General features: G+C 30.8%; 1 pseudogene across 1 annotated transcript; it reads left to right on the forward strand.

The window, feature by feature from the left end:
- Positions 1-233: 233 nt before the first annotated feature.
- B0T23DRAFT_t424 lies at positions 234-321 on the forward strand (annotated as a pseudogene). The gene has a single exon. The product of its transcript is annotated as a tRNA-OTHER (tRNA).
- The last annotated feature ends 10209 nt before the right edge of the window (positions 322-10530 follow it).

The following is a 10530-nucleotide window of genomic DNA, read 5'->3' on the forward strand; positions in this document are numbered from 1 at the left end:
AATATAATCGTTAGAAATTATTTATATCTCTTTAATTAGCTATGGCCGCCTTACTTCTAAGAGACTATAATAATAATAAAGTAGAATTCTTATTACTAAATTCCCCGCCGTTAGACCCCTTATTATTATTTTCATCTCCGTTATTAGTAGTATTATTACTAATAGCAATATCCTTACTATTATTAATAATTATAGGGATCCAGTCCTTTTTAAAATAATTAATAATATTATAAGGGGGGATAGCTCAGTTGGGAAGATCTGAGCTTGGCCCCCCTTTCGGTTTCATCCGAAAGGCCGTGGGTTCGAATCCCGCTCCCCCCCCTCTTTCATCCGGTTTTTCGGCCGGATCGGATGAAAGATCTTCCCCGCTGTCGCTCCACTGAGCGCTCTTAGAAGAAGAAGAGCATTTATAGCGAAATTAAATGTGGGGGCCTACCCTGGTCCAAAACCCTAGGTGTATGTAATTAGGCACGTATTAAAAATCTTATCCCAATCGAAGACGTGCCGGCCTCCCCCGTTCCGCTAATAGGGTTTAGGAATTGGAACCCTACCTCCGAAATCCATTCTAGAGCCACGGTTCCGCTCGGATAGAACCCGTCCGGTCCTACGATATTGGACTAATTAATATCATTTTACTAAAATCCCGGCTAATTAAAATAAGACGAAAAAGATTCCGATTAGAAAGTAAAACCCTACTTCCCTACCCCTACCCTGAAGATAGGATGAAAGAAGAATACCCGCTTCCGGAATGAAGAAAAAAAAAAAACGCTACCGAAGCGTTAGGTAGGGAAGTAGGGCTTTAAGGAACCGACCAATTAGAAGCTGCGAAGTCCACCGGGATTAAAGAGATAATATACCGAGAGAAGATAAGACGAGAAGTAACTAAGGCCCCCCGGGCCCCCTACGGTGAGGTGGGATAAAGGGTTCGGGTTAGGGTTAGGGTTGGATATGGAGAAGCTGAGGGTTTTCATCCGGATTTTAATAATACGGTTTTTCCCTTAGACTACGAACGAAGCAGTACCGCATACCCATTGGGTGGACTAGTATAACTAGTTAGCGTAATAAAACAATAAATAAATAAATAAATAAATAATATTATAATTGATATACCACATATAACGTTACCGCTAATTATCTAGGAAAACACAATTAATCGCACTAATTAATTAGGAATTTCTATTAATAATAATAACCTATAACAATAAAATTCCTAACTCTTTAACTACCTCTTCGACCTTCTTAATTAACTATATAAATCCCTCCTCCCTCTTATTATTAATTATTACTTAAAAAATTAATATTAAAATCTTTTTAGGGGTAAATATTACCCCCTATATTAAAGAGGTATAATAACGGTTAGTTTTATATATAGTATTAAGTGAAAAAATCTAAAAGTATCACCGCTATATCCTCTTTTAAATATAAATTAACTAAAAAATGTAACGTAGTATAATTCCCTCCTCCTCCTCCTTATCCTCATCTCTATAAGAATCGAATTCAGTTCTCTTAAATATAATTAATTTATTATCGTGAAACTTCTTAATAAAAGTTTAAATATTTATATAACCGTCCCTATTATTAAAATATAATATTTATTGTATATTCTTAAGATCTTTATACGTAAAATAAAATTTAGGATAATATTATCAAATAGTAGTATAAATAGACTATATTAGTAAATCCTATTAATTAAAAAGACCTATAATATCCTCCTACGTATCAATATCGGTACCCCAACTTTAAAATATCATATATATAGCGAAATTTTAAAAAGGGGGATGCCTATAATATATATAATTCATTACTTTAATAGTCTAATTATAATTATTAATTTTTAAATTCGATAATACTATTCGGAAAGGACAATCGCGTACGATCTTTCGTAATATAGTCCATTACTTCTTATAGGGGTTATTATTAAAATATTTTCAATACTCAATATAATTATATTATATAACTATCTTCCATTACTTACTATATATCTCTAGCACTTACAGGTTATTATATTTATAGCTTTATTAGATTGTAACGCTAAAGTAATAACAATAACACATTTTAATAACTTTAAAGTAGACGTAATCCAATAAAGGTTAGAGGGTGAAATTAAAAATAGGGTCGTTAGTAAACACCTCCTATTTAATATTATAATCGAAGGATACCTCGCTAATAAAGGTAATTAATATAGTATTTAAATTGTAACAACAATAATATTACGTAATTGGTTAAATAAGGGGGGGGGGATTATTAAGTATCTAAATCAATTATTAGCGATTGAAAGCAATTAAAATTAATTAATTTAAGTAAAATTTTGTACGTTAGGGTATTATAAGCGTAAGTATTAATATACGACGTGCAAATAGCGGCGAAGAAGTAGTGTAAAAGGGGTGCAAATGGCCGTATAAAAAAGAGTAAAAAAAAGATCAAATTAGAGGGGATGTTACGTGCATTTGAAAAATGAAATTTGGCGGGTAAAAACGGGGTTTTCAATGTCAGGTGTCATCCAGCTGCAGTTCCACTTTTCCTGGTGGGACTGGGTATATGTAGGGAATGGGGTGGGTGCGGGGAGGGATTCCCATTATAAGGCTAGGAAAATTACGAAGGAAGTAAACGAAGGCTATAAGCTCTAAATACGCTAGGAATATAGGGCCGGAGGACGGTTTAAAGGAGGAAACCTTTATATTAGAGGTTAAATTAATTAAGTTGGAGTAATAATAGTTAGAGGAAGCTATTTTAAACGAGAGTTACAATAGGGAAAAAGGAGGATAGGAATTAGGAAGGGGTATTATAGGGAGGATTATATAAAAGAGGAAAAAGCCTTTATATTATTATAAATAAAAATAGAATTATAGGATAGGAAATAAAAGGTTAGAGTAGAAGTAATCATAAATAGAATAAAAAGGCAGGGAAGTAAAATAACGAACAGAAAAATAGGATAAGGTAGTAGGGAGAAGGCGGAGGAAGGGGCGGTGGATATTAAAACGGAAGGACGGTAAAGGGAAGTAGTACTTTAAATTTAAATGTTATTCCTATTATTCTTATTATTTTAATATTAAAATAATATAATAGTAGGAGAAACGAAATTAATTTACTATAATAATAAGTAAGAACCGTTATAATTATAAGTAAAGTAGGAGCGGTATAAAATCTACAATCGAGATGTAGTTGGGGGTTTTTATCCGGCGGCGTTTAACGCCGTACGGTTTTCCCCTCTAGGGAACTAGAGAAGGACCCTATGCCAAAAAGGCACTATAGTTATATAGTATAGGGAACAAGATTATTATTATTATCCCCTTATAAGATTGAGTGGGCTGGTTGCTATACTAGGCACTATTTTAATTGTAGGCAGCGGATTATATCGCTAAGTAAATCTAATAATAGTTCTTTAAAATCGTATAGATTATTTACTCGTAGTAGTCTGATTAATTTTTATTAAACTAGTAACTAGTATGTTATACGCTGTTATACCTACTTTAAGGAGGCTGTTATTAAGTTATCGTTTTGTATACGTATAGACTAGATTGGACGCTTATAGGTGGGTAATATTCTTTTTAATATTATATCGTAAGTATACAAATTACTCACACATTAATACAACTAATTAAAAATTACCCTCCCTATTATAAATTATCCTGGTATACCTCTTAAATTATATACTAAGTAATTTAGAGCGTAGTATAACCCCCTTTACGCTTATCAATTAATAATAAAGAGGGAAGCTAACAGAATGGTTTTAATTATAAAGGATAATTGCTATTTATTTTAGCATTTAGTTTAACGACGGGTAAAATTATTACTATCCTTCCCCCGGGCTACCCTTATATTAATTACTATATTAGGATACGGTAAATAGATATTTACGTTTTTAGTAAGCTGCTAAGGGTATACCTAAAGGTCGCCCTCCTAAATAGGGTAGTTTATTTAGAGATAAAACTATTCTATTAAATGTTTTATTAATTAGAATAATTCGAAGTAAAAAAACTAGTAAAAAAGCAACGGCACCCCGCGGTAGATTAAAAAATACCTAACCTATGTAAGTATTGATATAGTATAATTATTTTTAATATGAGGCGGGGCCTAGTATTGAGTAGTTTAATACCTAAGACGAGGTACGTAGCTATATTAAGGTTACTAATAATGATAATAGTAATAATGAGTTAGGGAAGTATTGGGTGGCGAGAGCGCGAGAGTAGAGAGTAAAAGAGTAGGGAGTTATTGAAGTATTATTAACTTCCTTATCTAACGAACTCTATGAATTATCTAAGCTATTAGATGTTAGTATTTAATAATAGAGCGCAATCGAGTCTAATTATATACAATTAGTATTAATTGAATAGAGCGTTTTATTACCATTAATTTACTATAAATACTATAAGGATATCACTAGATTTGAGATAATTGGGTGTCCTAAAAATCTGACTAGGGTCCCAGACATGCAAAACGAGTAAAATTACATACAAAACACGGTTATTTACATACTAGCTACCTTGGGGGTTTTTGGGTGTATGTAGGGAATGGGGTGGGTGTGTGGAGGGTTACTCTAAAATATAGATTGGTATGTTAAAGAACTTTATTATTATAATTCTTATTTAACTATTTAATAAATAATTATATATTATTATACCCTTGCCTTATATTACGGTGTATTGCCTAGCGTATATTATCAAGGTCGTTGTAAGTCTAGGGAATTTCAAAGTATTTTTCTTTAATTATAGCGAGGATTATTTATATTATAAAGTCCTATTATAATAAAAGGTTACTCAGGAAGCGATTTACTTCCGGGTTAACCTTATAATCCTATATTTTAATACGAAATATAATATAGCTTTTTAATCTACGTAATAGCAGGTAGCCTTCGTATATTAAACTCATAACCCAGGTAGTCCACTGCTACCTTATATTCTTTTTAATTTAAAGTACTACTTAAAAGAAATAATAACGTACCTTCTTTCGTAATATAGAACGCTTCTTCGAGTTCTTATTAACAACGACTAGTAGGCGGGGGTCTATATAATTTTAATAGTATACTAATCTAATAATAGAACTATTATCCTCGTAGCCCGGCTTAATAAAGTTCTAAGTACGTTAAATAATAATACTAAAGTAATAGCGATGATAAAAGTTAATAAAGTAGGCAAATAGTTTATTATAGTCGTTAATAGGGTTGAAAGAAAAGAAGGGATTGTTTGTTAGGATAGTCTAAGTAATTTCGGGGTTGAAGGGGGTATTGGAAGTGAAAGTTTCAATAAAGGAGTACGAGGAGTACGACGTACAACGAGGGCGCTTAGTAGAGGGCATTTATAGTAATCAATTAGTATAAAAATTAATTGAATATAATAATTTCACGTACGTTAAAAGTATTAATAGATATAAAGTACTAGTGTAAATATATATAAATTACAGTACTAGCGCTAGCTAGTACAATTGTATGCAAAGTACTAGTTTAACTGTATGTAAAGTACTGGTGCAATTGGCCGTATGAAAAAGGGGAAAGAAATAATTAAGTTAGAAGGGATATTATATATATTAAAAAGACGATATTTCGCGGGTAAAAACGGGATTTACAATATCAAGTATTATTAATTGAACCGCCCTATTCTTTTGGTGGGGGTGCGTACCTGTAAGTTTTGCGTGCGTGTCGGCAAGTTAACTCTAAAAAAAATTATAGAAGATACGAACGAGGATTATAAGTTTTAAAAAACTAGGGACGTAAAGCCCGGGGATAATTTAAGGGAGGAATTGTCTATATTAAAAATTGAATTGATTAAGCTAGGGTAATAATAGTTAAAGGCAATTATTTTGGGTAAAGTTATAATAGGGAAGGAGGGGGAAGAAAATCAGGAAGGGGTACCGTAGAGAAGATTCTATAGAAGAAGGAGAGGGTCCTTATATTATTATAAATAGAAGTAAAACTATAGGGTAGGAAGTAAAGGGATAGAGCGGAAGTAATTATAAACGGGGTACAGAAATAGGGAAGTAGGAAGACGGATAGGAAAATAAGATAGGGAAGCGGGGAGAGGGCGGAGGAAGGAATAGTAAATATTGAGATAATAATAATAATCTTATTCCCTATACTATATAGCTATAGTACCATCTTAGCATAGGGTCCTTCTCTAGTTCCTTAGAGGGGAAACCGTACGGCGTTAAGCGCCGCCGGATGAAAACCCCTAACTATATTTCAGTTATAGATTTTATACCGTTCCTACTTTGTTTATAGCTATAACGGTTCTTACCTATCACTATAGCGAACTAATCTCGTCTCTCCTACCGCTATATTATCCTAATATTAGAATAATAAAAATAATAGGAATGGGATCTAAATTTAAAGCGCCGCCTTCCTTTACTATCCCTCTATTGTGAGATCACCAACGAGATCAAGCGGTTGGATACGATTGATTGAGTGCTATGGAGAGAGAGAGAGAGGGAGACTGGCAAAGTCTGGAAGGCTAGATGTGGTGCGGTTTGGGCAGGGCACAGAGTGGGGACTGGGCTGTGCCCAGCCCAGTGAATACCCGGGACCCACCAACATCTATTCTAATATTTACTATTCCTTCCTCTATCCTCTTTCTACTATTCTATCCTATTTTCTCGTCCGTTATTCTACTTCTCCGCCTCTTTATCCTATTTATAATTACCTCCGTTCCGGCCCTTTACTTCCTACCTTATAATTTTACCTCTATTTATAATAGTATAAAGACCCTCTCCCTCTTCTATATAATCCTCTCTACGGCGCCCTTTCCTAACTTTTATCCTCCTTCTTCCCTATTATAACTTTACTTAAAATAGCTTCCTCTAACTATTATTACCCTAACTTCATTAATTTAATTTCCAATATAGAAGTTTCTTCCCTTAAACTATCCCTTAACCCTATATCCTCAGTATATTTAGAGTTTGTAGCCTTTGCCCGCTTCCTCTATAGTCTTCCTAATTTTATAATTCCCTAAAACCGGTATAATTTCCTTTACCGTCCTTCTATTTTATATATTGATTTGATTAATATTACTCGTAAGATTACTTACCTATACTATACCTTAAATTTAATTACCTACTTAAGGACTAGTGATAAGCCCGCCTCCCTTAATGCTTTTTGTATAATTATTATTAGTAAGGTTTGTTACGTTTCGGCGTCTAGTATATTCTTTATCTTCCTATTCCTTTCTTTATTATTATCTAACTTCCGTATTATAATTACCAATTTTTAAAATACAATTTATATTTATATTACTAGTAAATATATATTAGACGTCCTTACTAGCCTTTACAATACTTATAATACTATTTAAGCAGTAATTATCATTATACTATTGGATAGCTAGCCTAATTTTGATTGAAGATTAGAATCCTTTATTTATGTTACTAATAATTTCGTTAATTATATATATACGCGCTTGAAATATAATAACCTACCTACTAATATTTGTACTTTTCTCCGCCCTTTATATCCTAATATTGTTAATTTCCTATAGAAGGGTTACTATAAATTAATTATAAACGATATCTATTATAGTCGTACCCCCTCCCTCCTTAGCGGTAATACTATAAACCCGGTCTAAATTATTTCTAATTCTAGTAGTAGTATTATTATTCCTACGTATATTATATCTAATAATAATACTGATAATAATAATGATAATAATAATCTTGTTCCCTATACTATATAACTATAGTGCCTTTTTAGCATGGGGTCCTTCTCTAATTCCCTGGAGGGGAAAACCGTACGGCGTTAAGCGCTATTAAATAAAAACCCCTAGCTATATCTCGGTCGTAGATTCCACGCCGCTCCTACTTTGTTTATAATTATAATAATTCTTACCTACCGCTATAGCAAACTAATTTCGTCTCTCCTATTATTATAATATTTTAATACTAAAATAATAAGAATAATAGGAATAAGATTTAAATTTAGAGTGCCGCTTCCTTTTACCGTCCTTCCGTCCTAATATCCACCGCCCCTTCCTCCGCCTTCTCCCCGCTACTCTATCCTATCTTCCTATTACTCTATTTCCCTATTTCTTTATTTTATTTATAATTACTTCCACCCCGGCCCTTCCCTTCTTACCCTATAACTTTACCTTTATTTATAATAGTATAAAAACTTTTTCTTTTTTTTATATAATCTTCCCTACAGTGCCCCTTCCTAATTCCTATCCTTTTTCTTCCCTATTATAATTTTTACTTAAAATAATTTCCTCTAACCGTTATCGCCCTAATTTAATCGATTTAACCTCTAATATAAAAGTCTCCTCCCTTAAACTATCCTTTAATTCTATATTCCTAGCGTATTTAAAACCCGTAGCCCTCGCCTATTTCCTTTGTAATCTTCCTAGCCTCGTAATTCCTTAAAATTAATATAATTTCTTCCCCGTCCTTTTAATTTATATACTAACCCGACTAATATTATTCGTAATATTCCTTACCTATATTATACTTTAAATTTAGCTACTTACCCGAAGACGAGTAATAAATTTACTTCCGTCAATACTTTCTATATAATTTTTATTAATAAAATCTACTATATTTTGGCGTCCGGTAAATTCTTTATCTTTCTATTCTTTTCTCTATTATAATTTAATTCCTATATTATAATTACCGGCGTTTAGAATACAACCTATATCTATACTGCTAATAAATATATATTAAACGTTCCTACTAATCTTTATAATATCCGTAACGCTATTTAAACGTTAATTATTACTATATTATCGGATAATTAATTAAATTCTAATTAAAAATTCAAATCCTTTATTCGTACTACTAATAATTTTACTAATTATATATATATACATTTAGAATATAACAACTTCCCTACTAATATTCGTACTCTTCCCCGCCCCCTATATTCTAATATTACTAATTTTTTATTAAAAGGTTACTATAAATTAATTATAAACGATATCTATTATAACCGTACCCCCTCCCTCCCTAATAGTAGTATTATTAACCTGGTCCGGATTATCTCCGGCTTTAACAATAGTATTATTATTCCTATATATATTATATCCGGTAGTAATATTATTATTATTCCTATTCGTATAGTTTTTAATATTAATAATAATAGTTTTATTCTTAGCAATCTAATAACCGTCGATACCCCCGGTCATTACGCCCTAAATAAAGATTAGGTTTAATAATATTATAAAATTACTATAAATTAAGTCCGTATAATAATACTATTCGAATAATTCCTTAAACGTAATTAAATATTTTGTTAAATAGCGCTTCAATTCTTATTACAATTATAATTTAAATAATATTTATAATTAGTATAATTATCCCCTCCTTATCCCTATATCTTATTATTCTAATATTACTAATATTTTATTCCCTTCTTAGGAATATCTTATAAATTCTTTATATTATTCCTCTTTTAATTCGACTACTAAATAATATTCCTTTAACCTTCCTAACCTTAATGTTTAAAAAAGAACCTTTTTAGTTTTGATTCTGTTATTTAAATGTTTTTAGAATTCTTCCTTTATTAATAGCCAATTTTCGGAGTCCGATTAAAAGAAAATATCCGTATTAAAATAATCTAAAATTATATAAGTAAAAGTCTCTTTTTTAAATATATATACGTAAATAAGTATTAAAATATCCAGTATTTTCTTTTAATAAAAGAAAGCCCGAAGGTTAATAACCCCTATTTTAATTTAAATTAAAAAGGAATTTTTTATTTTAATTAATAAGTATAATTCATTATTTTTATCCTCTAACGTCCGTTACTTCCCCTTCTTTTTCTTTATACTAACTATATATTATTAAATAGCTTTTCTATCAAATTTAGAGGTAAAATTGGTAAAAATAAATTTATACTGCCGATTTAATTTAATTACTATTATTATTAGGTAATAATTATAGTACAATACTTATTTTCAATTTATTATATCCTCCAACTATTCTTTTCGGTCGGCGGCTATCGGTTTTAAAATTTATAATAGTAGTAGTTAAATCTCTAACTCCGAAGGGGGACCGGCTATTATCGCTAATAACTTCTCTATTAATACCTATACCTCAATCTACCGAACCTTAATTATACTACTTTCTAATTTATAAATAAGTAGTTAACCCCTAATCTATTAAATTCAAATATAATTAATAATCTAAATTATAGTCCTCCGGACGAACTTAATTTAATCCGTTCTAATAAACCTTTTTTCAAAGGCTCGGACCCTTTTATTAAAATAGAAATCGAACGGCGGATAAAAGGTTTCTATTTCTGAATTCTATACTAATATAGCTTTATATACTTTAATAATAACTTTTAAATATTTAATTTAGTATGTCGCTAATTCAATTATTATTCCTTATAATTTCCTATAAATTTCAATCGGTTAATAGAATATTAAAGTTCTATATATAATAGTACTACAAATATTTTTAATATATATTTCCTTTACTTAAATAAAGGAATAACCCTATATCTTTCTTATTAATTTTATAAATATATTCGTTTAAATTTTCATTTTTTATTTTACTACTTCTATATAAATTCTATAATCAAATACATAGTCTAGCCAAACCCTTAGGAATCTT

This window comes from Neurospora hispaniola, assembly GCF_033458365.1.
Source record: "Neurospora hispaniola strain FGSC 10403 chromosome Unknown B0T23scaffold_11, whole genome shotgun sequence".
Classification (NCBI taxonomy): domain Eukaryota; kingdom Fungi; phylum Ascomycota; class Sordariomycetes; order Sordariales; family Sordariaceae; genus Neurospora; species Neurospora hispaniola.